Source organism: Diceros bicornis, chromosome X (genome assembly GCF_020826845.1).
Source record: "Diceros bicornis minor isolate mBicDic1 chromosome X, mDicBic1.mat.cur, whole genome shotgun sequence".
NCBI lineage: Eukaryota > Metazoa > Chordata > Mammalia > Perissodactyla > Rhinocerotidae > Diceros > Diceros bicornis.
In genome coordinates, this window is record NC_080781.1 from 7010903 (window position 1) to 7036962 (window position 26060).

At 46.0% G+C, this 26060-nt stretch overlaps 1 protein-coding gene across 8 annotated transcripts in view; it reads left to right on the forward strand.

The window, feature by feature from the left end:
* Positions 1 to 26060, forward strand: part of TBL1X (transducin beta like 1 X-linked) — a 223168-nt gene that overhangs the window by 18992 nt on the left and 178116 nt on the right. The window contains exon 1 of one of the 8 annotated variants that reach the window (XM_058535404.1): positions 5151 to 5213. The exons of 6 other annotated variants lie outside the window; for them this stretch is intronic. The gene's annotated coding sequence lies outside the window, so the exon portion shown is untranslated. Of the gene's footprint in view, positions 1 to 5150; positions 5225 to 26060 lie in introns of those variants that run through there. One more of the 8 variants, XM_058535405.1, reaches the window with a different exon arrangement.

The window sequence follows — 26060 nt, forward strand, 5'->3', positions numbered from 1 at the left end:
TTTTGTGGCCGTACCAGTGGTTCTCAAACTTTATTGTGCGCCGAAACTCCCTGGAGAGCTTGTTAAAGAGTGGATTGCCAAATCCCGTCCCCAGAATTTCTGATTCAGTAAATCTGGTGTGGAGCCCATGACTACATTTCTGACAAGTTCCCTGCTGATGCCGATGCTGCTGGTTTAAGGACCACACGCCCTTTGAGGGCCACTGCCTTAGAGGAAGTCTTTATAAATTATGATGGTTACTCCTTTGTTGTTTGTTCCAAATATTTCTCTACTAGACCGTTCCTTGTCCTGTAACATCGCTTGTGGTTGTAGTCAGCATGCTTCCCATTTTTGTGTGGTTGAATGTGTCAGTCTTTTTTTTTTGGCTTCCTTATGTGAAAGGGCTAATGCCAAGAAGAACTTGGGGTTGGTGGGTTGGGATCATGATGTTTCCAAAACTGCCAGCCGTGAGACCCCCATCGACGGGTCTGCCCACATTCGACGCGTTCAGGACTTAACTTGTGCCCTTTCTCTGCTACTGCGCATGGCTGAGCAGTGCGGCCACCACCCACCCACGTGGGGTGGGCTTGGGCCCAGACCCTGTGCCAGGGGCTCCCCGGTGCTGGGTGTCCCCGAAACCTTAGGGCGAAGCATAGCCACTCACCTGCCTTTCCTCTCACAGGGAGACAAATGTATCCTTTCTCCCTCCCACTCCCTCTCACCTAAAACAGCCAGTCCCAAACCAATAAAAGTATTTTATTTTCAATATGTATTTTATCTTCAATTTACTTTTTCAAGAGTCTAATCTGAGTCAGCTAACTTGGAGCAGCTAGACGTTATCAGTAGAATGTTTACCACCGTAGCCAATATATTTGTTACAGTTCTTTTTTTATTTTAGGGAAAGATAATACTTCTATGTTAGAGAGTAACTAAATTACTGAGAAGTATTCTTTTTGCAAAAGCATCTTTCTGCATTCCATTACAAAACCCAGGTCTTTCCACTCTGCTCCTGAGTCCATTCCATATACTACCTTGGGCCACGTTTTGCTCCTGGCCTCAGCTTGTTGGTTTCAGAATCTTGACTCAGGAGAAGCAGTGGAGTAGATTGTTGTGCAAGATTCCAGGCTCGTTAAGTAAACTCATCTCTTTGGGATGGTTAAATTTTTAAAAATTTGCAGTCATTTGTAATCATGGGCTAATACCCTAGTTTTTTCTTCTTCCTCCTTCTCCTCTTCTATTTTTTCAAAATTACAGCCTTATTGAGATATTCACATACTATGCAACTCACCCATTTAAAGTGTATAATTCAGTAGTTTCCTGGTATTTTTACAAAGATGTGCAACCATCACCGCTGTCTAATTCTGGAACATTTTCATCACCCCAAAAAGAAACCCCATACCTGTTAAGCCATCACTCCCCATCCCTCCCCTTCCCTAGCCTCTGGCAACCACTGATCTACTGTCTGTCTCTATGGATTTACCTAGTCTGGACATTTCCTAGACATGGAATCATGCAATACGTGGCTTTTTCTGCCTACCTTCTTTCACTCGGCATCATGCTTTTGAGGTTCATCCTTGTAGTGTGTGTTGTTCCAGTTTCTTGGTAAACATTCTGTGGAAACTCTGGGTAGTCAAGGAAGGCTTGGAGTCAGAGGTTGGGAATCAAGGTGGAAGAATATTATGGGATGAGTGGACCACAAGCACGGGCTGCTCCTGTCTCAGATTACATTTAAAATGGAAAACGGTTCACAAATGGAATGTTGCTTATTTCCAGGTCAGCTTCCAGTCTGGCATGAACTGGGATCTCTTCTTTCTCTTTCTCTTTAGTTCTTCCATCTTTTCCTCTAAAGATCAACATAGAAAACAAATGTTGGTCACTTAAAGCTGACTTTAAGTGACCTTCTTTGCGCTGCAGTTTTTTTTTTTTTTTTTTTTTTTTGCTGAGGAAGATTTGCCCAGACCTAACACCAGTTGCCAATCTTCCTCTTTTTTTTTTTTGAGGAAGATTGGCCCTGCGCTAACATCTATTGCCAATCTTCTTTTTTTTTTTTTTCCTTTCTTTTTTCTCCCCAAAGCCCCAGTACATAGCTGTATATCCTACTTGTAGGTCCTTCTATATGGGATGCCACCTCAGCATGGCTTGATGAGTGGTGAGTAGGTCCGTGCCCAGGATCTGAACCAGTGAACCCTGGGCTGCTGAAGCAGAACGAGCAAACTTAACTGCTACGCCCGCCTCTGGACGGGCCCCTCCCCTCCCCGTTTTTTTTTTGCTTGAGGAAGATTGGCCCTGAGCTAACATCTGTGCCCATCCTCCTCTATTTTATATGTGGGTCACCACCACATTATGGCTGCTGACGAGTGATGTAGGTCCGCGCCTGGGATCCGAACCTGGGCTGCCGAAGCGGAGTGTGCCGAATTCAACTACTAGGCCATGGAGCTGGCCCCCTGTGCTGCATTTTTTGGGTGGGGTTTAGAAGGTCCTTTCTTGGTCAAAAAACATTGGAAGCTTGAATTTCCCAAGGGGGTTGTGTGAAGTTGCTCTGAGGTTGTGGGGTTCCAACCAGCTAGACTTTGGCTGCTTTCTAGGGCCTCTCCAAAGCCACAACCCTGACTTACACCGTAGCAGAATCATAGAGTTTACTTTTCTGAATTCATAAATCTTCTGTGTGCCTAGCACCATAATTACCATTCTGGGTTGGGTTAGAGAATATGGAGGCTGGTTTTTCTCAAGCCATCCATGGGACACAACTTTCTGGAGTGTCTCTGCCTACAACAGAGGGCTTAATTGGTAAGGCTGAAGGTCATGCATGTTTTCTCAGTTGATCTTATAAGTGACTGTATTAGTCTCCTCTTGCTTCTGTGACAAATGACCACAATCTTACTGGCTATAACAACTCAAATTTATTTTTTTATAGTTTTAGAGGTCAGAAGTCTAGCATGGGTCTCACAGGACTAAAATAAAGATGTCAACAGGGTTGTGTTCCATCTGAAGGCTCTTGGGGAAAATGCATTTCCTTACCTTTTCCAGCTTCTAGAGGCTGCCTGCATTCCTTAGCTTGTGGCCCCTTCCTCTGTCTTCAAAGCCAGTAGCGTAGCATCTCTTGGACCATTTTTCCATAGTCACATCTTCCTCCCATCACAGCCTGGAAAGATTCTCCACTTTTAAGGGCTCTTGTGATGATGTTGGGCCCACCTGGATAATCCAGGATCATCTCCACATCTCAGGATCCTTGACTTCATCACATGTGCAAAGTCTCTTTTGCCATGTAAGGGAACATTTCAGAGGTCCTGGGATTAGGGCATGGGCCTCTCTGGGGGCCGTTATTCTGTCTGCTCATTGACAGTCTTCAAGGAGAGACTTATTCCTTTGTTTCTGTCTCTTAATTTGTTCCTCCGAAGCCCGCAGGGTTCGTATATTTATTTAATGTTCACTTTTTGTCTCTTGAATGATTCAGAAATCAGGGTGCTATGGAATCATTTGGTTTGTATCCTGCCTTCCGCTGAGGTACAGCCACTCCCTGAGTCTTGATTTATCTCTAAGCTGAGCCAGGAGTCGTTTTCCATCTTGGAAAGACGTGGGATTGGTGGTACAGCTTGGGGACACACTCGTATGTCTAGGCCCTCTCTTCTTCCCAAGCCACCCTTGGTTCAGGGGTCTCTTGGGGACTCTGCCAGAACCATTCCCTGGACTTGATGTCTCAGAGTCTGAGTCAGCTGTGGTAAACACCACCATGACGTGACCAGAGGCAGCAGGTGGGACCCTGTCCCTGGGGGGCTTCAGAGATACCATGTGTCTTTTTATAGGGCCTGAACTGATGGCCAGTGAGCTTGTGGCTCCACAAAACCATGGAGGAAGATGAGTGGAAATAGGAACAGAAGGGTCATAATAATAGCCACTTGTTAATTAGCATTTTGGTCCAAAAATACTTTGGAAGTATATCAGTCAGCGTTCTTGCTGTGCTGATATTGCGTAACAAACAGCCCTCAAATGGAAAGGCTTGCAGCATCGTGCACTTATTTCTTGCTTACTGTTCAGTAGGTCAGCTGTGGCTGTCCTGGGCTCAGGTGAGTGGGATCAGGAAGGCTTGGGCAGGCTCTGGACTGGGTTTAGGGCTGAACTGTGTATCTCCTCATTCTAAGGCTAGTGGACAACTAGGACATGCCTAGGGCCTACCATCTGTTGTAAGAAGAAGCCAAGCTAAACCATGCAGGCACATTTAAAACCTCTGCCTCTACACCCACTAACATCCCATTGATCAAGCAAGTGACATGACCAGGTCCAACGTCCATGGGGTGGGGAGGGCTCTTCTCCTCGGGAGGTCCTGTAAGGTCATGGCAAAGGGAGCAAGTGTATATTTGTATTACGGAGAGGCAGGGAGGGAGGGAAGAAGTGGGATTTGTATGTGGGAGGGAGGATGACCCTAGTGGATGAGACTGGATACACCCAGTCATATCCAGGAAAATAGCTCTGTAGGCGGGTGTTGGAAGCAGTAAGTGCTTGTGAAATGTGTAGCTTTCTTGGTACCATCTTTGAACAGTGGTTCTCAGCTAGGGGGTGGGGCCGGCAGTCATGCCGCCCAGGGAACATTTGGCAGTGTCTGGAGACAGTTTTGGCCGTTACAACTAGCTAGGGGAGAGTGTTCCTGGCATCTAATGAGTGGAGGCCAGGGATGCTGCTCAACATCCTACCATGCACAGGACTGCCCCCCCCCCCCCAATTATCTGGTCCTGGCCTAAATGTGTACAAACAGGCAATTTCCAGGTGATTCTCACTCACTTTCAAGTTTGAGAACACGTCTTGCCGGACTATCCCATCTGGGAACAGGAGCTGACGATCCTTTCCATATAAAGACATCAAGACCTACTGAGGAGAAGGGAGTTATTTAATATCGCACAGATGGCTGTGTAGAGGCAAGTTAAAACTCAAGGGTCTTGGCTAGGTCTCTATGATTTCTGTGGCTTTTTATCATTTGCTTTGTACTGTATTAATTTTTTGAGCTTTATTAATTCTTTACTATTGCTCTGCCTAATAAATAGACCATTTATTTGGTGTTGAAAAATCTGTTTTTTGTTAGGAGATTTCCATTAGGAGCTTAATATTTTTTTCCTTCAGGTGGCCTTTTGCCAAGTATTTCTCTTACGCACGTATTTTATTTTCCTTTTCCTCACCAGCGAGATTGGAAGTTCTTGATAGGAGAGCTCATGCCTCCAATTTCCTTTCTGCTCTGCGTAATAGTGAGTATATGGTAATTATCCGTAGGTTGCTAGTGGTATCCATTGCAGTGTGTATTGCACTCTGTGGTTAAGGGTCATTTATCAGGTTTCCATGGACTAGCCTTTTATACCTTGCTATAAATCCTATTTCCAATGTTTAGGGCCCTATGGTTAGCCTGTTGATACTTGGTTGCCATGTGGTGAAAAGAAGGCTTTGAGCTCATTAGAGGAAGAGAGCCGTGTCATTGAAAGGCTGACAGCCTCATTCCTCCTCCTGTACTCACACTGTTTTATTTTGGTCATTGAAATGTTGGAGGTATGAGAGGTAATCGGGGTATCACTTGCCGGCAAGACAAAGTGCAGAGTAGTGAGTTAAAGCTTCTCCGATCCCTGCCTCTGCTGTACACAGCAAGCGAGTATAGATTTTCTTTTAAAAAGCCAGTTGGGGAAGCATTCGCTCTAGAAGATGCTGTGTCACCAAGAATTTGCCATGATCAGATCAGACAAGTATTGCCCACCTCTTGGAGCTACCAGCAAGTTAGAGAAATAACTTTTGTTATGAAAAACTTTTTGTTTTTCAGTTGAGTCCTGTTTAATTGAAATGGTTCTCCTTGTGTGTATCGATGGTACAGTAGTTGTGTGAGCACAAGGCTTTTGTTCTTCCTGATTCCACGTGGGGGAAAAGACATTTACTGGCTTATGGGCTGCTGAGAGAGAGTCAGGGCCCGTGGAGGTGGCTCCATTCTTCACTTGTTCTGTTTTTTTAATTGAGACATAATTGACGTATAACGCTGTATTACTTTTAGGTGTACAATATAATGATACAGGTGTACATTGTGAAATGATTACCAGAATAAGTTTATTTAACATCCATCACCACACATAGTTAGAATTTTTTTTTCTTGGGATGAGAACTTTTAAGATCTACTCTCTTAGCAGCGTTCACATACACATGACGCTATTGTCAGCTGTAGTCACCGTGCTGTACGTTCCATCTCCAGGACTTAATCTCCAGGAATTTTGCACCTTTTGACTGCCTTCACCCATTTCACCACCCTCACCTTCTGCCTCTGGCAACCACCCATCTGTTCTCTGTTCTTTACCAGGAAACTTGTTGCCTCACCTCTCATCTGCTTGGCCCTTAGGACACCAGGTTGGTGTGTCTGACAAGCCAGATGGCCTAGCAGTTCACACATAGTAACAGAGGAGATGAAAATGCTAATCTGTGAGCTCAGTGAGGAGTGGGGCTTGGCCTCACAAAAAAATGAGAAAGGCCGTTTGTGCGGATCCTAACTGCCACACTTCCGTGGGCGGGTCTAGCAATTTCTGATGTCCTTATGCTACCTAGGTCCGATCCCTTCTTTCATCTAAAATAAAATTTACGTTAAAATGAGCTGACCTCTTGAAAGTCAAAATTTAGCAATCAGAAAACCAATGTCAGTTTTGGGAGGAGCCCCCGCCTCAGCAGATCTGACCCTTTTAAAGGCACCTGGAATGTCGCTCGTGCCCAACAACTTGAGCTGGAATTGGAACTTCTCTTTCCGTTCTGCATGCCTGGATCCAGACGTTTGAGTATTAGTTCCTGTCACACAGCAGGAGAAGGTTCATGCTATCATTGTATACAGAGAGTAGAAAGTGGTTGAGATTGCGAATAGGGATGTAAGTCAGGGGGGTGTGTGTGTGTGTGTGTGTGAAGGGGAGAAAGGAGTGGAATGATGAAACCATGTGGAGTGTGGGGAGTATGTCAGGAAAACATGCTTTCAAGGATAAACAATAAAATTTTGGCAATAGGCTGGGTTTCTGACCTGTGACTCAGACACTGTGATTGAGAGAGATTCCAGTGGTCATTTACCTCCATCCGGCTTCTTATCGGTGCCACAGGGCAGTGTCTCAGTTCAACTTTCCAGAATACTCTCTAGGAAGTCTTTATGCTCGATGGAGATGATAGTCTTCCACTTGCTTCACTGTGTGCTTAAAGGAACTGGGGACTGGCATTATCAGGTAAGCAATCTCAAGGTCCCTTTGATGACTCTGTCCTCCTTAATGGTGAAGTGCCCATGGTTTTCCTGCCTGCTGTAACTTCTTGCAGGGTACCTGCCCTCACGGGCCACCTGTGGAACACCTGTGATGGGAAATCAAGACTTTGGGAGATAAGTTGATTCTCCTGTTTGGCGATTGGGGTTGTTTGAGCCAATGTCAGTCAGTTCCTGAACTCATCCATGATTTACTGGATTAAATCAAAGAAGACCCATGTATTTGTAGATTATCATTTTTTTGGTCCAGTATGCAGACTGATGTTTCTCTGGAAAGAACCCTTGAATGGGAGCAGAATTACTGAATTTTAGTCCTAATTCTGTCATTAACCACCTGTGTGACAGTGGCCCCAAGAGAATAAAAGAATTGTTCTGTTTCTCCTGTCAGCTGAGAGCTTGGGTCATTCCAGTACCAAAACACGATGGATCAATTTTCAGGACTGTCCACAGCTGCTAGTTTGAGTTAGTGGAAATACTGGGGATTACTCTGCTGCTCACAGTGTTAACAATTGCATATGGCGCAATCCAGTGGCTGGAAAGCTGTCTTTGGGATCTTCTCTTGTCACCTTATAGGGAATGCTCTGTAATAATTACGTTCACTGGAACTTCTAGTGACTAAACTGCCTGAAACAGCAACCAGGAAAGGCCCACCTTCCAGCAAATTCCATTCTGTTGGGTTGTCTTATAATGAGGTCTGAGAGCATTTCTTGATTATCTAGCCAGATGGATGCATTATTAAAGGCCAATTTGGAGCCTATCAGAGAAAATCAAGTTCAGACACAGTCTAAATAGAAGTAAGGAATATGGTGACCTTTATCTCTTTATCTTAGTTCTCTTTGGAAGATATACAAGCTGGTACCATGGTGACAAGTGTCACATGGAGGGATTTTTTTTCTTTTTTTCCTGAAAAGTCCTTAGGCAATCAACTCAGACTATTCAACATAAAGCCAAACCAAAAAAAAAAGTTTAGTTTTTTTGTGTCATTAAAATATTTACCTTGAGACTCTTCATTGAAAATTGGTAATCTTTTGCGAGTTTGTGTAAGTAGGATTTAGTACCTTTTAAAAAGGTTTCTTCTTGCTTGCCATGCTTGGTCCTTTTAGGATTTAGGTTACAACAGTTCTCCAGGAAAGCCGACGTGTTAAACTGTGGTTTACTGTTAGGATCACTCACATTACAAAAGAAATTTCCACCTTTAGCCTTTGTTTTCTGCTCATTTGCTTTCTTGGAAACGTTTCCACATCTGGTCTTAGAGGAGCCATAGAACAGGAAGCGTTAACAGGCTGTGTTTCGTAACCAGCATTTGCTTCTTGCCCTGAATGTTGCGTTTTTGCCATCCATTTTCCACTGAAAAAATGGAGACGCCTTCCAGAACTGCTCCTGAGAGGTGCTGAGTCATGGAAATTGAAAGGAACTGCTGGGACGCCTGGTGTGACAGATGGGCTCGAGAGACGTCAGCCAACACAGGGAAAGGATTTATCTGTGCACCCCATCGTCTGTCTTCCTTCTCTTTGGCTCCAGCTCTTTCCTTTCCTAGCTGCCCTTGATGTTCATTTGAACCAAATTTCACCTTTCCTGAAGGGCGATGGGCAGAGATGCCTGCTGCCAAGCAACCTAGCTAGCTCTGGTGTCATCAAGAGGCAGGAATGACAAAGGAATGGGGAACAGGGAAAAGTGAGCAAGGCTGAGGTGACAGCGACGTGTCATTCTGTTACAGGCATAGAGGGATGTCTGTGGGCTATGAAAACACGGCAAGACGGTTTTAGGTCCTTTTTAGGTCAAGTGGAGATTAGTCTGGTGGCCCCATCTTTGAGTGGTTTTGTATACAGTTGATTCTCATTATTCTCAGTAGTTATGTGTAAAGTCACTGGGACTATAGAAGCTTTGCTCCTAGGAGAAATACAGGGGTAGGTCCCTGTGAGCCTCTGGTCACAATATTTTCATCACCCCGTCAGTACATAATCTTGTGTTATGTGTGTTTCTGTTTAAAGACACTTTATTGACTATATATTGTTGATTCATTCACATTGAACTTATGGCCAACAGCACGGTAACTCACGCCTGAAGGAAGCTTCTCTAAACACGTATTTTCTCCGGAAGACACATCCCAGCCTTCTTGCCCTTAGGAACACCAGACAGCACTTGAGCGCTATGCTTGGGGGCCATTCTAAACAGAGAGGTTACCGACAAAAAGCATAGAAATGCAAAAAATGTGGCACTAAACAGACCATGGAAAGGACACTTGTCTCCAGTCTGGGAGCTGGAACAAGAAGGCAGAGTGTCGCCTTGTTCAGCCTCAGCTGGGAATGTGGGCGACAGTGACTTGACTTTTCCACTGCTCTGTGAGTGTCCTTGAATGACCATAAAGTGCCGTGGGTATTGATTCTGGGGTCACAGATAAGCTTTAGCAAAAGGCAAGTTCACAAATACGTGTTGCATATCCCTGTGCATTGGATACACACATACAAACATATTTTGAGAGAGATTTTAACAACCTGAAAACAATCAACATGATAATAGTTGTGTCTGTTGGGCCCTCTGGAGATGGAGTTTGGGGTGCAAATGTTTTAATAGGGGAGAAGGCCTGAGAAAGATAAAGGAGGGACGGGATTGAGTAGGGAAAGCCTCTAGACCTCAAAGCGTATGTGATAAAGTTTGGACCAGCCAAACGATGAGTCTCTGGAGCAGACGCTGCCTGTTAGAGAGAAATGGCCTTGCTCAGCCCTGGGGCAGCTTGGGAGGAGCAAAGCCAGGGTGGATTGGCGAATTCTTTCTTTCTTGAAAGGAAATTATGAGCTTTGCACCTCCATACTGTCACAGTTGGTAAACCAAACTTTTGATTTCAGTTTTATATATATAAAAATTATTTTGCACCCATATTAAGTTGAACTGAACAATGTGGCTGTTTTTGATCAAAAGTTGTCAACTACTGGCAATGTTTAATGGTTCAACTCAACAGAACCTTTTCAAGGGATAATGATGCTGTTTGAAATGAGGATAACACTGATATCTCCTTTGCTTTGTTGAGAAACTCCACTGTACCTCATCTGAAATGTGATCTGACCCATAGTGGAAGCCAGTCGGTGGCATCGGGACTCACTGATGATCCTTGGTTGGTTGGTTGTATCAAGGTGGCCTCCTGCCCCAAATTATGGTGGAAAGGGAACCAAGGTATTAAAAAAAATTGTGGAGTTTATGAGTAGGTGTTGCTGGTGTTTATTATATTTAAGGTTGTTTTTAACCGTGAAAATGAGCTTTTTCTGGGCACTCCTTCCTTTTCCTTCAGGTTTTGTGGGTGCTGAACACTGAAGTCTTGTATTAAAATTCTGTTATTGAACACATGTTTTAAGGAGAAACAACAAACTTATGACTGCAGCTTCTGAAGTGATGAGAATATTAAATAACATTTGGTGGAACATATAACCACCAGTGTATAAAAGTAAATAACTCCTCAACTTGGTTTTAAAACCAAATGAACATAGTTCATTTCATTAAAAATATCCAACTGATAAAGGATGGGTGGCTTCTAATGGTGGGAGTCAATTTAGAAAAATGGAAAAGTGCTTAATTTGTATTTAGAGTTCATATAGATAAGTTCTGTAAGCAGTTTGATCTTTTCTATTTCAGGTGAGATAAATCCTGAGACTTGTTCTTTGTTTTGCTGAGAAAGATTCGCCCTGAGCTAACATCTGTGCCAGTCTTTCTCTATTTTGTGTATGGGACACTGCCACAGCATGGCTGTCAATGAGTGGTGTGGGTTCGCTCCTGGGAACTGAACCCAGGCTGCTGAAGTGGAGTATGCCAAACTTAACCACTAGGCTACGGGGCTGGCCCCTGAGACTTGTTCTTTAAAAGACATTCGCCCTTACCCTGCGTTTGTAGGTACGGTCCATGTCCTTGAGCCAAGAATCACCAAGAACACACACACCTGTAGTTGGACAGAGTTGGGTTTGTTGACTTGTTGCTGTGAAGAGACTGTGTGACATCTCAGTAAGAGGATGTTAGGAAGGATCTCAAAGATTTGGGCTTGTGTGCAGTGATTTGGGGAGGGTTTAAGGAATGGGGGTCTTGTCTGGTGTTGGTGATCTCTGAAATTGTTGGTGTTCCAATAGGAGAACACCACTGCTGAGCTGTGAGGGCCAGGCCAGGTCCCAGCGGTTGGCGGCTGCTTTTCTCTTTCAGTTAATACATATTGGATTGACAGAATGGACGAGTGATTGATTGAATGGATGTGTGCTTAAACATCAGAAACATCCAAATAAAAGTATTGTCCTAAAAGGACTTCTTAATGATCACTTTTAAAATAATGCATTATAACGTGCATCATTTTAAAACCCGTGCATTGTAACAACTGGATGTGGTCCCGGTGGCATCTCTTAGCCTCTGATGCTAACAGAAGACCACCTGTTTCCTACAGACCCCTATTGATTAGGGGGGTGGAGCATGATTCTGAATTATGGGAACCTCAGGCTGGGTGGAGGCACTTCTTGGGTTCATATTGTAGAGAATTGGGTATATTCTTTTTGATGCTCTTGTGAATGATATTTTCTTAATTTCATTTTCAGATTGTTCATTTCTAGTATTGGTACAATATTAAATTTTAATGCAATAGAAGACTTTTTTCTGCTAGTTACAGGAAGAGATTTTTTTTCCTGGTCCACTGCCTGTGTTTGTGGCAGTAAGTTTTTATCGACTAGGAAGACCTTTATAGGGTTCATTTATGGCCCTTGGGTTTGCCGTTTTTAGTTCTTAAAGGCAGCAGGAGGAGGCCCCCATAACACAGACTGTGTTAGGTTTTTAAAAATGTATTTAATTAATGTTTTATTTTAAATGATTTGTTTTGGTTAATTATAGAGCACAAGAAGTTACAGAAAGAGTGCCGAGCGGTCCTGCATGCCATTGCCCAGCTTCCTCCCATGGTGGGATCTTTCCTAACCTTTGAGCAGTAGGGAAACGGTGCTATTACGGTGAGCTCGTCCACAGTCCTTCCCGGGAGTTCACCAGTGTGTGCATGTGCTCGTTTGTGAGATGCATTTTAAAGATGAGCACGCATAATCGCTTCTCTTTCAAAGCTTAAACGGAACATAAATCGAGCAGAAGGGCACAGAGGGAGTTGGGGCTATACACAAGCACCCAGTAAGGATCACCTTGACTTTCTTGGTGGCCTAAGTTAATGGGGCAGGTGCCAGCACCGCAGGAAGGCAGGAGGTTAAAAACTGGATGTGTGTGCTGCCCATGCGTGTGTGTGTGGCACGCTCCTTTTGTTGTCAGTGCTGCAATAAGACAAACCATTTCTCCTTCAAAGTCCACAGACTGATGGAGACTATAATGGGGGGTGGGGTGGGGAGAAAACCCTGCTTATCGTAACCTGTGGTCACTGGCCCTGGATTCAATGATGGAAGCAGTTCCCATATTCCTTGTTTTGTAAATAGGTGAAACAACCTCTTTTTCCCCCTTCAGTCATGGTAGTGTTGTGTTTGGTATTATCCACCCCGCTTGGACCTCCCTTTGGAATTTCTTTCTTCTCCTCTGCTGGGGCAGTGTGCCACTTGTCTTGCTAAGAGAGTGGGAATGTAAACTCACCTGATAGCGGACCCGAGTCTCCCTCACCGGACTGGAGCAGAAGGGTTTTTCTTTCCCACCTCTCTTGCTGTGAGCGTAGTGAGACTGGAAATGGCTAATGAGAGTAATGAACTCCCCCGAGTTGTGTAGCTCTCAGTGTCGAGAGGGGATGGCTGCACGTTGTCTCCGAGAGCCACATACCCCCCGGCCAGGATTTTGGATGCTGGCTGGTCAAGTATGGTAGTGTTTGGTCTGGGGGTCGAGAAACTCCTCTGAGTGAGGCGTGGAGTGAAATTGCAGGAGCCTCTGTGACTTGCAGAAACCGGAAGCAGGCTCGTTTACTGGCTTGTACTGGCTTGTATTGTGAGATACAATACGACTGGGAAGTTGGTTCTGGATATCACTGATGCCAAGGAGCCTGTCAAACATTTATGGAGGCTTGGGGGCTAAATGAAAAAGGGTTTGATAGACAAATCTATCGAGATGGAAAGTGGATGAGTGGGGGATGGGGGATGGGTAGTGATGCTCAAGGGTACTGGGCTTCTTCTGGGGATAATGAAAAAGTTCTAAGGCTGATTGTGCTATGATGGTTGCACAACTGGGTTAATACACAAAAAGCAATTGAATTGTACCGTTCCCATGGTCGAACTGTATGGTATGTGATTTATATCTCAAAAAGCTTTTTAAAAAGGATTCAGACCACTGCTTTCGTACTTCCAAGCGTGCTCTTATAATACCTTGCCTGGTCTCTTGCTGTCGAAGCTCCTTCTTGTGCATGGACGTGGTGTAACTTTCAGTGTGGAGAGAGCCGCTTGAGAGTGACTAGTTCGAGAAAATGTGTCCTTGTCTGTTATCTCCACACGGCCACAATTAGGAACCAGGCGTCCACAGGGAGTGGTCAAAATGTGGTTGATGATATCAGAGGAAGTGGGGCACTGTCTTTATATCTTCCCTTTTCTCTCCTTTCTGCGCCCCTACTCCTCCCCAAAACAAACAAATCAAAAGACAAAGAGAAAGTGAGAGGCTAGTGGCACAGCTGAATATGCCCAGGCCGTTGGAAGAACAGAACACACTTAGGGGAGGGAAAATAAAGCAAAAATATAGCCGCCCACCCTTCTTCATCGGCCAACAGAGAGGTGAAGGTAATGGGAAACGGCAGACGCGTAAAGCATCAATCTGACTATTCAGGGTTGGGGAAAAGTTTGAAAAATATAGTGGCTCACACCCCCCCTTATCATCTTTGATGAAACCGACATAGGTAGTTTCCTTATTGAGCGTTTGGGGAGAATGCAAGGGAAATTCACAGTGCTCGTGCTTGCACAGTGATCACCAGTCTCTGTTGCTCTGCAGTGAATCTTGCTTGGAAATGATTAGAAGCCCATAGTTTGAAGTAATATGATCTATTTCTCCAGTCATAAACTTAGCGAGATAAAAAGCACATCCACGTGGTCACTTAATATTTCCTAATACTCTGCATTTTTTAAAAATTTTATTATTATTTTTTTTTTGTGAGGAAGATCAGACCTGAGTTAACATATGCCAATCCTCCTCTTTTTGCTGAGGAAGACCGGCCCTGGGCTATGCCAATCCTCCTCTTTTTGCTGAGGAAGACCGGCCCTGGGCTAACATCCATGCCCATCTTCCTCCACTTTATATGGGATGCCGCCTTGGTGCGCGCCCAGGATGTGAACCGGTGAACCCCGGGCCGCCGCAGCGGAGCGGAGCGTGGGCACTTAACCGCTTGCGCCGCTGGGGTTGCCCCCTAATACTCTGCATTTTTGTCATGAGCTTTGTAGAATTGGGCTGGTGCTTAGTTAAACTGAAAAGAGAATGTTTGAAATGGCACATCAGGTTGAAAACCGTCAGAGTTTATAGTCTCCTGAAGAAATGTTGTCGAAACAGCCAGCAACTTTGTTACCACACGTGGTAACACATCTTTGTTGTAAGCTGTAAATACTACAGGGTTGCAAGGGAAACAGACCTAGGGATGGAGATGAAAGAGCCAGGAGGAGGAGCCTCCCTGGTGGAACCAGTTCCCCTTTTGGGTGTGGGCGAGTTGAATCTGCCGCGAGGGGATTTCTCTGTGACTTCCTGTGCTGAAACCCGAGTGGCCTGTCCTGCCTTTGACCTCTGCTGTTTGCACTGTGGCTTCATTCATGTGTAGCTGGTTCATTCTCAGTGCCAGAGTCGCATCCCTAGATTGACGCCTGAACCTGCACTTTGGGGCTCGAATAGGGATGTACTTGAGCCTCAAGGGGAGATAAGGATAAAAATCATTAGTATTGTAACCGGTACCTTTTTGGGTGGACACTCTGCATGGGGCAACGTCCTAGGTACTTTCCGTAGTTCCTTTTGAGCCTGCACGACAAGTCTGAATCATTGGAAAGACTCTTCTTGTTTCACAAGTGGGGAAACTGAGGCCAGGGCAGTGAAGTACCTGGTCCGAAGCTCTGAACCAGGGAGCTGAGAGGTGAAAGGTGGCAGGCGGGTCAACGTGATGTTAAAGTCTGTGTTCGTTCCAGAACACTACTGTGCTTTTCAACTTCAGAAGGTCTTTTCCCCCTAATTCATGGCACTCTTCAGTCTTAGGATTCCGCAGTACCCTTGGGAGTCTGTGGGGAATGGTACTGTGGGTAAGGGTCAAGGCTGTGTACACGGAAACCCTGAAAAAATGACGGTGTCTGATTCCAGAAACGTCTCTGAGCCAAAGCTTGAGACAGGCTTCCTTTAAGGCAGGGGCCAAATTTGGCCCGCCACCTGTTTTTGTACAGCCTGCGAGCTAAGAATGGTTTTATATTTTTAAATGGCTGAAAAAAGAATAATATTTTGTGACACATGAAAACGATATGAAATTCAAATGTCAGTGTCCACAAAGCTTTATTGGAACACAGCTACACCCATTCATTGTCTGTGATTGCTTTCTCTACAAAGGGTGTTGCAGGAGAGACCCTCTGGTCCCAGGAAGCCTAACATATTTACTCTGGCCATTTACAGAACAAATGTCGATCCCTGCCTGCTTTGAGGCACGTACCACCTCTTTGGTGTGACTTGCGCTTCCTCCTCGCTCCTGATCTCTTCTTCATTTGCACCCTATTCCCATCTCACCTTGCTTGCTGACGTCTGATATTCCTCAATTAGAGAGTCATTTGTTTGCTATGAAACTTTGTCCCGGTTAAAATGCTGATCGTCCCAGGAGAGATAATACATTAAGCCTTATTGATTATTTATACCACAGGATTGGAAGGGATTGCTGCTGGCTTGGTTAGAGCAGAGCAGGGCTGTTACTTAAAATGCAGGGGACTGGGGCTCCCCTGTGCATGGCGGGAGAAGAGGAAAGGCTCCGTCCGTCATCCAGGAGAGGCCGTTTTGTTCATTGCCTACTTTTTCTGCATCCTCCCTCAGTCACCCAGAAGCTGGGAGTGTCGGTGGGCTATGGCCACAGCTAAGGTCCTCCGTAGGAATTGTTGTCAGGTTCAGAGAGCCACCTGGCCTGACGATGCCCTACCCCCACCCTAGAATGGGTTGACAGCCGCGGCGTGACATTGCTGGTGCCAGCAGAATCATAAGGCAGGGCCTGCAGCTAGAAAGTGGTAGAGCTGGGACTTGACACAGACAGTCTTCCCGTGGTCCAGTGCCTAATTACATTCTAGCGCCTTCTGTGGAATGCCGGCTTAGCATACTAAGGATGATGACCCATTTCTTGCCTTTTTACCCACTATTTTTGATAGTTGCCTCTCCTAAGGCCTGGACAAGGATGAGAACACGTGAGGGCAGTGTCACTAGATTTCTGTCTTGCCCGTGATACATGGTCTCCCATACATGGGAAAAACTGCATTTCCCCCAGAAACAGCATTACGGTTGAGATGCACAATACCACAGTGGACAATTAGCACGTTATGGCATCCTTCTTGTATATGTTTCATGGCCAGTTTACATTTCAGTTACATTTTCGGGCTTTACAAGGCCATTCTAGACGAGCTGGGAACTTGACCCTACTTTTATAGCATTGTTTCTAGGAGAAGAACGTTTCTGAGTGGGAACCCAATGAAGACTTGGACTCTGTTGCGTTTATAATTTGGAGGCTGCTTTAATTTCAAGATCTCTTCTTCAAACTTGTTTCGTTTTGATGTGCACAGTAGGAAGGCAAAGTATCACATTAGCTAGGGTGTCTTGGTAAGTGGCTTCCTTCCTTCGCATTTTCTTTCCTTGACTCCTCAAAACATTAGTGAAATAGGCTGGAGGGATCTGCCTCTTCCTGGAGAGGGGGTTGGAAGGAGAAGGGATACACATTAGCTAGAATTTAAAAGCAGCAGTGACAGCCCAGATAATTTGTCATGCTAACCTACTTTAAAAGCTGACAGGACAACTGGGGAGTGGAAAATCTCTGCTTTCTCTTGCCCTGCTCTGACAAGACCTAAAAATAACTCAGTGAGAAGGGCACACGGCCCTTTGATCTCCTTGGCCTGGGATATTTCTTGGTAGGACCAGATGCTTAGGGACCAGGTGTTCTTCAGTGAGGGCTCGGGTAGTTGGAGGCGATGGGTGGGCCAACGACTGACCATGAGCTATTTGATCTGTCCCTGGTTTCCATTTCTTGCTTCTCTAAATATTCTGTCGCTTCCTTTATGTAACTACAAAGTGGAGTATGTGTACGGAAGACCCAAAGAAGACAGATCACACGTTTATACCAAGAACCGTTGGACTGGATTTGTTAGCTGTTTATCCAGCGCCTCCTTTTCCAGAATAAGTAGAACAAATCTTTGACCCCCAGAGGGACTGCAGTTAGTTGGGCAACACGAGGGCGAGATTTGATTTCATTTATAGTTGAGGAGTCACAAGTGCCCTGGAGCTCTGGAGAGACAAATTGAACTTCACTGTTGGAGAGCTGAGGAGATGGCCTGGGGCAAGAGGCGAGAGACGGGGAGCAGCCTTCCTAGGGAGAGAGCTGTAAAGGGGTTGCGTCTACAAGAGCCCAAGGAGGAACCGGAGAGAACCAAGCGTTGTCAGAGCTGCAGAGGTGGGATACTACTGAGGACTTGTGCGAATCCAGGTTTGGTTTTCAGGGTCGGAGCAGTGCCTCTGCAGCAGGCTGATGATGGAATCAATGGGATAATGCATGAAAGGAGGGAGGCAGTGGGTGCACACGTCTCCTTGGAGAGGTCCAGCCCTGAAAGTAAGGGGAGAAGTAGGGCTGGGAAGCTAGTGTGGGTGAAGGAGTTTTTAGAGGAGGGGAGACTTGGTGGTACAGTGAAAACTCAAGTGAAGTGAGATGTTCAAGAGATAAAGGATGGGGGGAGCAGACCCAATCTCTTGCAGGAGGAAAACTGTGCAGGGTTGATTAGCCTTGGAAAAGGAGTAGCAGGGACATTTCTTTTGAGACAGGTGGAAGGCGATAAACATGTAGGGTTTTTGGAAGCAGAAAAGAAGATGATTCCCCTAAAAGGTTTTACCAAGAGATGACTGAATGTGAAGGTCTTAGATTTCTAAGAGAGCAGGGGGTCCTTAAAGGAAGCCAGAGGTGGTGGGACCAGCTGATGCAGGAGACAAAAAGGCTTTCAGACTGTGCTTGGGAACACAGGATGTGGGCTTGGGGCCAAGAGCTTGCTTGGTAGCCAGTGGCGACTTCTCCTGATTCACAGCCACCACTGCTTAGAATCGGAATGGCCCTCGTTTGATCTATTTTAGATAAGGCTAGTTAGTTTGGCTTTTAAAAACCAATGGACTGGGGCATAAACCACGGCAGACTGAAAAGGATCGCAGGAAGATGGTCTAGCGTAGCGCTGTCCAGGAGAACTTTCTACCACATGGATGGAGATGTTCCACGTCCACCCTAGTGAATAGTCTAGTGTGGGAGCCACTAGCCACGTGTGGCTATGGATTGTTTGGGCTTCTGATGAGAAGGTAAGACGAGGGCTCATGTCATGTCTGAGTGGGATAGTGTGTCAGCAAAGCCTCCAGGTGCCGTAGCTTGGGTAAGGCTGAATGTGGCAGGTGGGGAAGTGGCCACGACAAGGTGAGGGCAGAGGACTGGAGGGGGGAGAAAAGGTCCAAGTGCGCACGGCCCCCATGAACCAAAGCAGGGCTCCTGTGTTTTACCTGCTTCTCTTTATGATTACTTATTAATTGTGCTGTAAAATATAGCAGGTCTGGGACTTTGATTTTCTTCTTGATCTTGCACTAAGCCTGGGAGAGTGATCGGCACCAGCAGCCGGTTGATAATTCTTTGTTAATTGATCATCAAAGGCCGTCTGGAGTGAAAAGCAGTGGGGGGTTGAAGTTGAGCTCCCTGGATCTAGGGAGAGCGGGAGAACTTCTCCAGGCAGACACACCTCCCACCTGTAACTCACTTTCTCCAGCTCCATCTTTGAGTGGGAACTCTTATCAAGCCCTCCATCATCTCTGTTGACATTTAGCCTTGAGAAAGGAAAAGACCATCTCAGAGTTTCCATCTGTGAGCAAGTTTCTCTGAATGTCTTGAAAACGTGGGCTTAATTTTGTGAGCTCAGGAAGAATTCTTGTGCTTTAGGATTTATTAAAAACTGCAGGTTCTGTAAGGAAAGAAAATCTCTCACCTCTGTCTTCTAGGGACTCTTTACTCGCCTTCAGTCTAGCGCTAAAAACACAAACAAAGCATTACAAAAAATCAACAAAACCTTTTGCTTGATCTGGCAGCGTATTGCCCTGTTTCCGTTTTTCTCCCCCTCATTATGCTTCCTCAAAGAAAAGTTCCGCAGTCGTCTGCCTTTACCCTGTCGCCCCATGCACTTGACCACATGCAGTCTGCGCCCGCCCCCACTCGGGAGATGCTCTCCTTCAGAGTCAGCCGTGAACGTGGGGTTTCGGAACTCCGGGCTCTTCCAGCCCCCTCTGGCCTTGCCCGGCGCCCCTTCCCCTGGGCCGTGGCACCGCCTGCCTTCTCCACTCCCCTCTCCCCTTGTCCCTGGGACTCCCGCAGAACACCAGTGGCATGGGGGCAGGCAGTTCAGTTAGTCCCCATGCAGTGACATTAAATTAAGTTCAGACTCCTTGTGCCCCAGGCTCGGAACGGTTGGCTTCCTTATTTGCCCCCTCCCTGTAGACAAGGGTCCTGAACCTTCTTTTTTTGTGCGTGGATCCCCTTCAGCTGGCCATTGAAGAGAAGGCCTCTCAGAACAGTGTTTTCAAATGCATTAAAAAATAGGCTCGGCCGGCACAGTGGCGCAAACGGTTAAGGGTGCACATCCGCTGCGCAGCCCGGGGTTCGCCCGGTTTGGATCCCGGGGGCGCACTGACGCACCACTTGTCCAGCCGTGCTGTGGTGGCGTCCCATATAAAGTGGAGGAAGATGGGCATGGATGTTAGCCCAGGGCCAGTCTTCCTCAGCAAAAAGGAGGAGGATTGGCATCTGATGTTAGCTTAGGGTGGTCTTCCTCACACACACACAAAATAGGCTTGCAAAGGAAGCGATTAAATTACTGTCATCGCAATATTAAAAACAATTTGTTGGATAGTAGTATGTGCTTTTTTTTCCTTTTCCTTGTTTTATCGTGGTAAAACATACATAGCATAAAATTTACCATCTTAATCTCTCTCTCTCTCTTTTTTTTTTTTTTGCTGAGGAAGATTCGCCCTGAACTAACATCTGTGCCAGTCTTCCTCTATTTTGAATGTGGGTTGCCGCCACAGCATGGCCACTGAGAGTGGTTTAGGTCCGCATCCAGGAACCAAACCCGGGCTGCCGAAGCAGAGCTCACAGAACTTAACCACTAGGCCACGGGGCCGGCCTCCCGGTCTTAATCATTTTTAAGTGTATAGTTCTGTGGCATTAAGTACATTCACATTGTTGTGCAACCATCACCACCGTCTATCTCCAGAACTTTTTCGCCTTCCCAAACTGAAACTGTGTCCCCATTAAACACTGACTCCCTGTTCCCCGTCTCCCAGCCCCTGGCACCTGCCGTTCCACTTCCTGTGTCTATGAGTTTGACTGCTCTAGGGACCTCAGATAATGAACTCATGTGGGATTTATCTTTTTGTGACGGGCTTGTTTCACTTAGCATAATGTCCTGAAGGTTCATCCGTGTTGTAGCAGGTGTCAGAACATCCTTCCTTTTTAAGGCTTGACTACTATTCCACTGTGGGTAGACCGCATTTTTGTTTATCCGTACACGTGTTGATGGACACTTGGGTTTCTTATACCTTTAGGCTGTTGTGAATAATGCTGCTGTGAACGTGGGTGTGCAAACATCTCTTTCAGACCTGCTTTCGATTCTGTAATGTGTGCTTTTTACACATTTTAAATAATACAATCTAGCAATGGCTTTCACCACTACCATCATTTTGAAGTCGTGGTGTCAGCAGTATTTTAAAGTATCTGAGACATCTGTAACATGATATGAAAATGCTTGTGGTTTCTCTTGGTGAAAATCTCAAGAGTCTGCTAATTCCACGAAGGTTTGTTGCCTACGTTTCTAATGGAATTCTGTGAAAGGTTAGTGAAAATAAAGCTGTTGCTCCACCCCACCCCCACGCCCCATCCAAGTTCACTGACCCCAGTGAACTTTGGCCTGCGTGTACATTCCAGCCGAGTCAGGAGACTGACTTTCCTAGAACACGTGTGGAACTTTCCGCCTCTGTCGCTGGGGGAGACCCTTTGCTCTGTTAGCTTCGACCAAAAGCCCACCCACTGAAAATGCTTGCTTAGCTGGTGGTTTCTTCCTCCCCTCACTCTCATTTCTTCATTCACTCACAAATATTTGGTCAGTACTGTCTAGTAGGTCCGTAAGTGCTGCCCTAGGTCCTGGGGATCCACAGCAGTGAACAACACTGAAGAGTTTTGTGTTGCCATGGTGTGCGTAGTCCAGCCGGAGAGGGAGAGAGCAGCAAATGTGTGCCCACAAAGATGCTTGGATTACAACACTGCTGAGTGTCCTGGGGAAATCCAAGCAGCTGTGAGAGTCAGTGGTTGGGGCGTCTTAATTAGTTGCTGAGGAAGAGATATTTCAAATGAGGCCTGAGGGATGAGCGGAGGAGGAGGGATGCGTGGCCAAGGAACAGCTTTTGCAAAGGTCCTGAGGTTGGCCTGCAGTGGATGAGCAGAGGGAGAGAGAGATGGGCCAGGGCCCCTTTGCCGTGACTCTATGGGTTGTGTTAAGAAGTTAGCTCTTGGGCCAGCCCTGATGGTGTCAGTGGTTAAAGTTCCATGCTATCACTGCTTCGGTGGCCCTGGTTCGTTTCCTGGTCATGGAACCACACCACCTGTGTCAGTTGCCATGCTGTGGCGGCGGCTCACATAGAAGAACTAGAAGGACTTACAACTAGGATATACCGGCATGCACTGGGGGGCCTTGGGAAGGAAAAAAAAAAAAAGAAGTTAGCTGCTGAGAGTATCGGGCAACACGGATGGAGAGGCATGACCAGATCTGCCTGTTGAGGTAGGCTGCGGCTGCTGGGTGGAGAATGACTTGGAGGGAGCCAGCCAGGGCAGTGAGTTGACTGTTGGTGCCTACTGGAATATTATAGTAGGATAGTTACTTGGACGAGGGACATGGAGAGGAGCGAGTTAATTACAGGCAAAACTTGGGGACTTGTTGGATTTTTTGATTTCCGCCAATTGTGAGAGATTTCCCTCCTCTCATCTCTCTTCCCGTTGAAACCCATAACACTGTGTATCGCTCTTGTGCATTTATATTCCCAACATAAAGTGTCATTCTTTGTGTACTCCTGAATTCTGATTAGACTTGAGGTCAGAGAATATTTAAAGCATTATCCCTAATTGTTGAGTGTATGCTTTTTTTTCCTTCGGTGAGGAAAATTGGCTCTGAGCTAACATCTGTTGCCAATCCTCTTTTTTCGCTTGAGGAAGATTGTCTCTGAGTTAACATCTGTGCCAGTCTTCCTCTGTCTTCTCTGTGGGTCACCACCACAGCACGGCTTGACGGCTGGTGTAGGTCCATGCCCGGGATCCAAACCGGCACACCTGGGCTGCCAAGGCAGAGCACACTGGACTTAAGCACTACGCCACCAGGCTGGCCCTGAGTGTATGCTTTATTGGATCCTGCATTCCTAGGTACTTGGACAAATTTTTCAGTAAGAAAAGTGAAAACATCGCTATAACTGGTAACGGCAAATACTGCAGGGAGGCCTCTGCGCTGCACGCTCCTGTTACTAGACCTTCCCCGGAGTAGCCAAATGGTATATAATTGCTTCATAAGGAGGCATTTTTGCTGAGATTTACATTACAGAGTTTTGCTTTTTAAAAGGAAATTATCTGGATTTCAGTGGGAAAACTGTATAGTCTCCCGAGTGTTGTTTTGCCTTCAGTTCTGTCCTGTTTAAGAGGTGATGGTGAGCGGGAGAAAATAACCGGTTTCGTCTGTAATATAAATGTGCATTGGTATGTAACGTATAAAAAAAACGGGACACACAAAACAATTCCAACTGGGCCGGCGTTTACATCGGTATGTAAATCAGATCCTTTGACGTGCACATTTCTCTCTGTGTTTTTCCTGATTTGTTTGCACAGAGAAAATAATTTTTCCCGGAGAGATTTTGAGCTAAAACAATCCCCAATACTGTTTGAAGTGTGAGATGCCTTAGATTTATTTTTCCTCTTTTTGCCTGAGAGGGTTCAATGCTTAAGCATTTAGTGATGTGAGCGTGCACGGGAACATTCCTGCCTTATTTTTCCTTCTAGTCTTGTTTCCTGTGTGAGAAATAAAGACTAATGAGTGCAGCTGTAGCCACAGTTCAAAATGGAGGAGGGTGTGTGTGTGTGAGTGAGTGTGGGGGGAATGTGTGTCTGTTTGAGAGGGAAGTGTGTGTGTGTGTCTGAGAGAGAGAGAGAACACAGTCTCTTTGTGAAGCCCGGTGGAGTCCCTCCCTCACCAGAAGTCTGGCTCTGTGGGCTTTATGGAACTTCTCTCTGCTCATTTTGGGGTGGAAGGTGGGGATGAGTTCAAAAGGAGCAAACAGAAATGGCAGAATAGACTGCATGTCTTTTATAGATGAAGCCTGCTTCTTTCCCGTTCTGGTTTTGAATCCTGTCTGAGCAGAAGATAGATTTCAGAACGAATCAGAGAGGATTAAGTTGGGAGAAATATTGATGACTGTCTGGGCTGGTCTTTTCCATTCGTGGATGCGGAAGCTGAGGGAGGGAGAGGCTGCCTACAGGACCTGCCCGGGGTCGCTCAGAGGCACAGCGTGGGCCACGACGGGGCTTTCCCGCTTCCAAGCCCTGGGATCTCTCGTCTGCACAGGGGTGGGCGACCTTTTTCTGTAAAGGGCCGGATAGGACATATTTTAGCCTTTGACGGCCAGACAGCGTCTACAGCATCTCCATTCAACTCTGCCTTATGGTGCAAAAGCAGCCTAGACGCTATATAAACAAATGTGTGTGGCAGTGTCCCAGCAAAATTCCATTTATGGCCATTGGAATTGAATTTCATATAATTTTCATGGCTCATGAAAGATTACTCCTCTTGATTTTTTCCTCCCACCAACCATTTATCTCGTGGACTGTGTGAAACAGGCAGTGGGCTGGATGGCTTTGGCCCACGGGCCGTAGTGTGCTGACCTCTGGTCTACAGCATGTTGACTGTGTAGACTTCTCTTCTTAATAGCTCACATGTTTAGAGCTGTTTCTTTCTCCGAGCATTCTCCCAATTTTTTTGACGTGCATTGGACTCATCGCCCTCGTCCAACCTTGTTGATTATGCACGTTCTGGGAGGAAATGATGTTTCATTTCTGTGGGATTTCGTGTTTGCTGTCTTAACCTATTGGTCAGTTGATTTATTTATTCAGTAAATACTTCTTGGTAGTTTAATCTGTGCAAGCCAGGGCTTGGTGTTAGTAATGCCAGGACCGGTGAGAGAGTCGCTTCCTGCCCTCCTGAAATTGATAGACTGATGGGGGAGGTGGGCATTGAAAAGCAGTTACAAACCCTGCAGGGTACCAAAGGGGTGGTCCCGTGGGATGGGGGAGCTGCCCTGCTCTAGAAGCGTAGAAAGCTGACCTGGAGATTGGGTGATGGTTAAGATGGGCCACGAGTGGTCAAGCCTCCTCTCCTGCACTGAGTCCTGCAGGAGAAAGGGGCCGAGTCCAGGCACCCACCCCACCCTCTTTGTGCCCCTCCACTGCTGTTCTCCTGATGTTCAGGTGGAGTGGGGAGGTTTGCAGAGGTCGGCTTTTGAGGAATGGCTGTAGCTGGGAAGCACACCGCCTCTGAAGTCCTCTGTGTTTCCTCAGGTACCGGCATTTATTTTTAATGTAAGATAGGGATTATTTGGGGAGACGGGCCAGAGACACACTGGTTGTACAGAGCCCTTTGAGGAAGATTACTGTTCGGATCTCATCTCTGCTTTATTAATTGTCGTGTGGCTAAAAAAAAAAAAAGATTCTCCGTAATCCCTTTAGCCTATATTTAGACACCGACCCTCAATGTGCATTTTTAAAGTTTTTGGATATTTTGGTTCATGTTTGTCAGGGGTGAGCAGACTTTGTGTAAAGGGCCAGATGGTAAATATTTTGGGCTTTTCAGACCATATGGTAGCTGGACGTTGTGTGGCAAGAGCAGCCACTGATTATGTGCACATTATGTTCACATTGTGGTGAAACCACTCACCAGAACTCCTGTCAGCCTGCAGAATTAAGCGCTATATCCTTTAAACAGCAGCTCCCCATCTCCCTCCCCAGCGTCAGGCAACCCCCATTCCACTTTCTGTCTCTGTGAATCTGACTCCTAGGGACCTCAGAGGAGTGGACTCAGACAGCATTTGGCCTTTTGTGCTTGGATTCTTTCATTGAACATAACGTCCTCAAGGTTCATCCATGTTGGAGCCGGTGTCACAATCTCCTTCCTTTTTAAGGCTGAGTAACATTTCGTTGTGTGTATATAACACTAAACGAGTTATTGAAAGTAGTTTTCTTTGATTAAAGTCGTGTTTAGCTTAGCAGAGTTTCCCAGGAATTGTCCTAATGAAGGAAGTTTTAGGAACACACATAATTTCCCATTTGAAGGGTGAGGCGTTCTTCAGAGACCCTGGAACACACTTGACCATGAAGTGTAAATTGCAAGGTAATGACGTCTTGAATAACGGGAAATGTCTGTGAAATAGAAGAATTCTGTCAGATTAAGAGGGACAATTGAGCAAGGTGTTGCCTCTACCTTTCCAGAATTCTCCAGTCTCTCCTCTTTACCTGGCTCTGACTTTTGGGCCCCTGAGAAGGCGACCCCACTGCTGCCGATTGGGTTTCCTGGGGAGCAGACTCAGAGATGGGGATTGGCATGCAGAA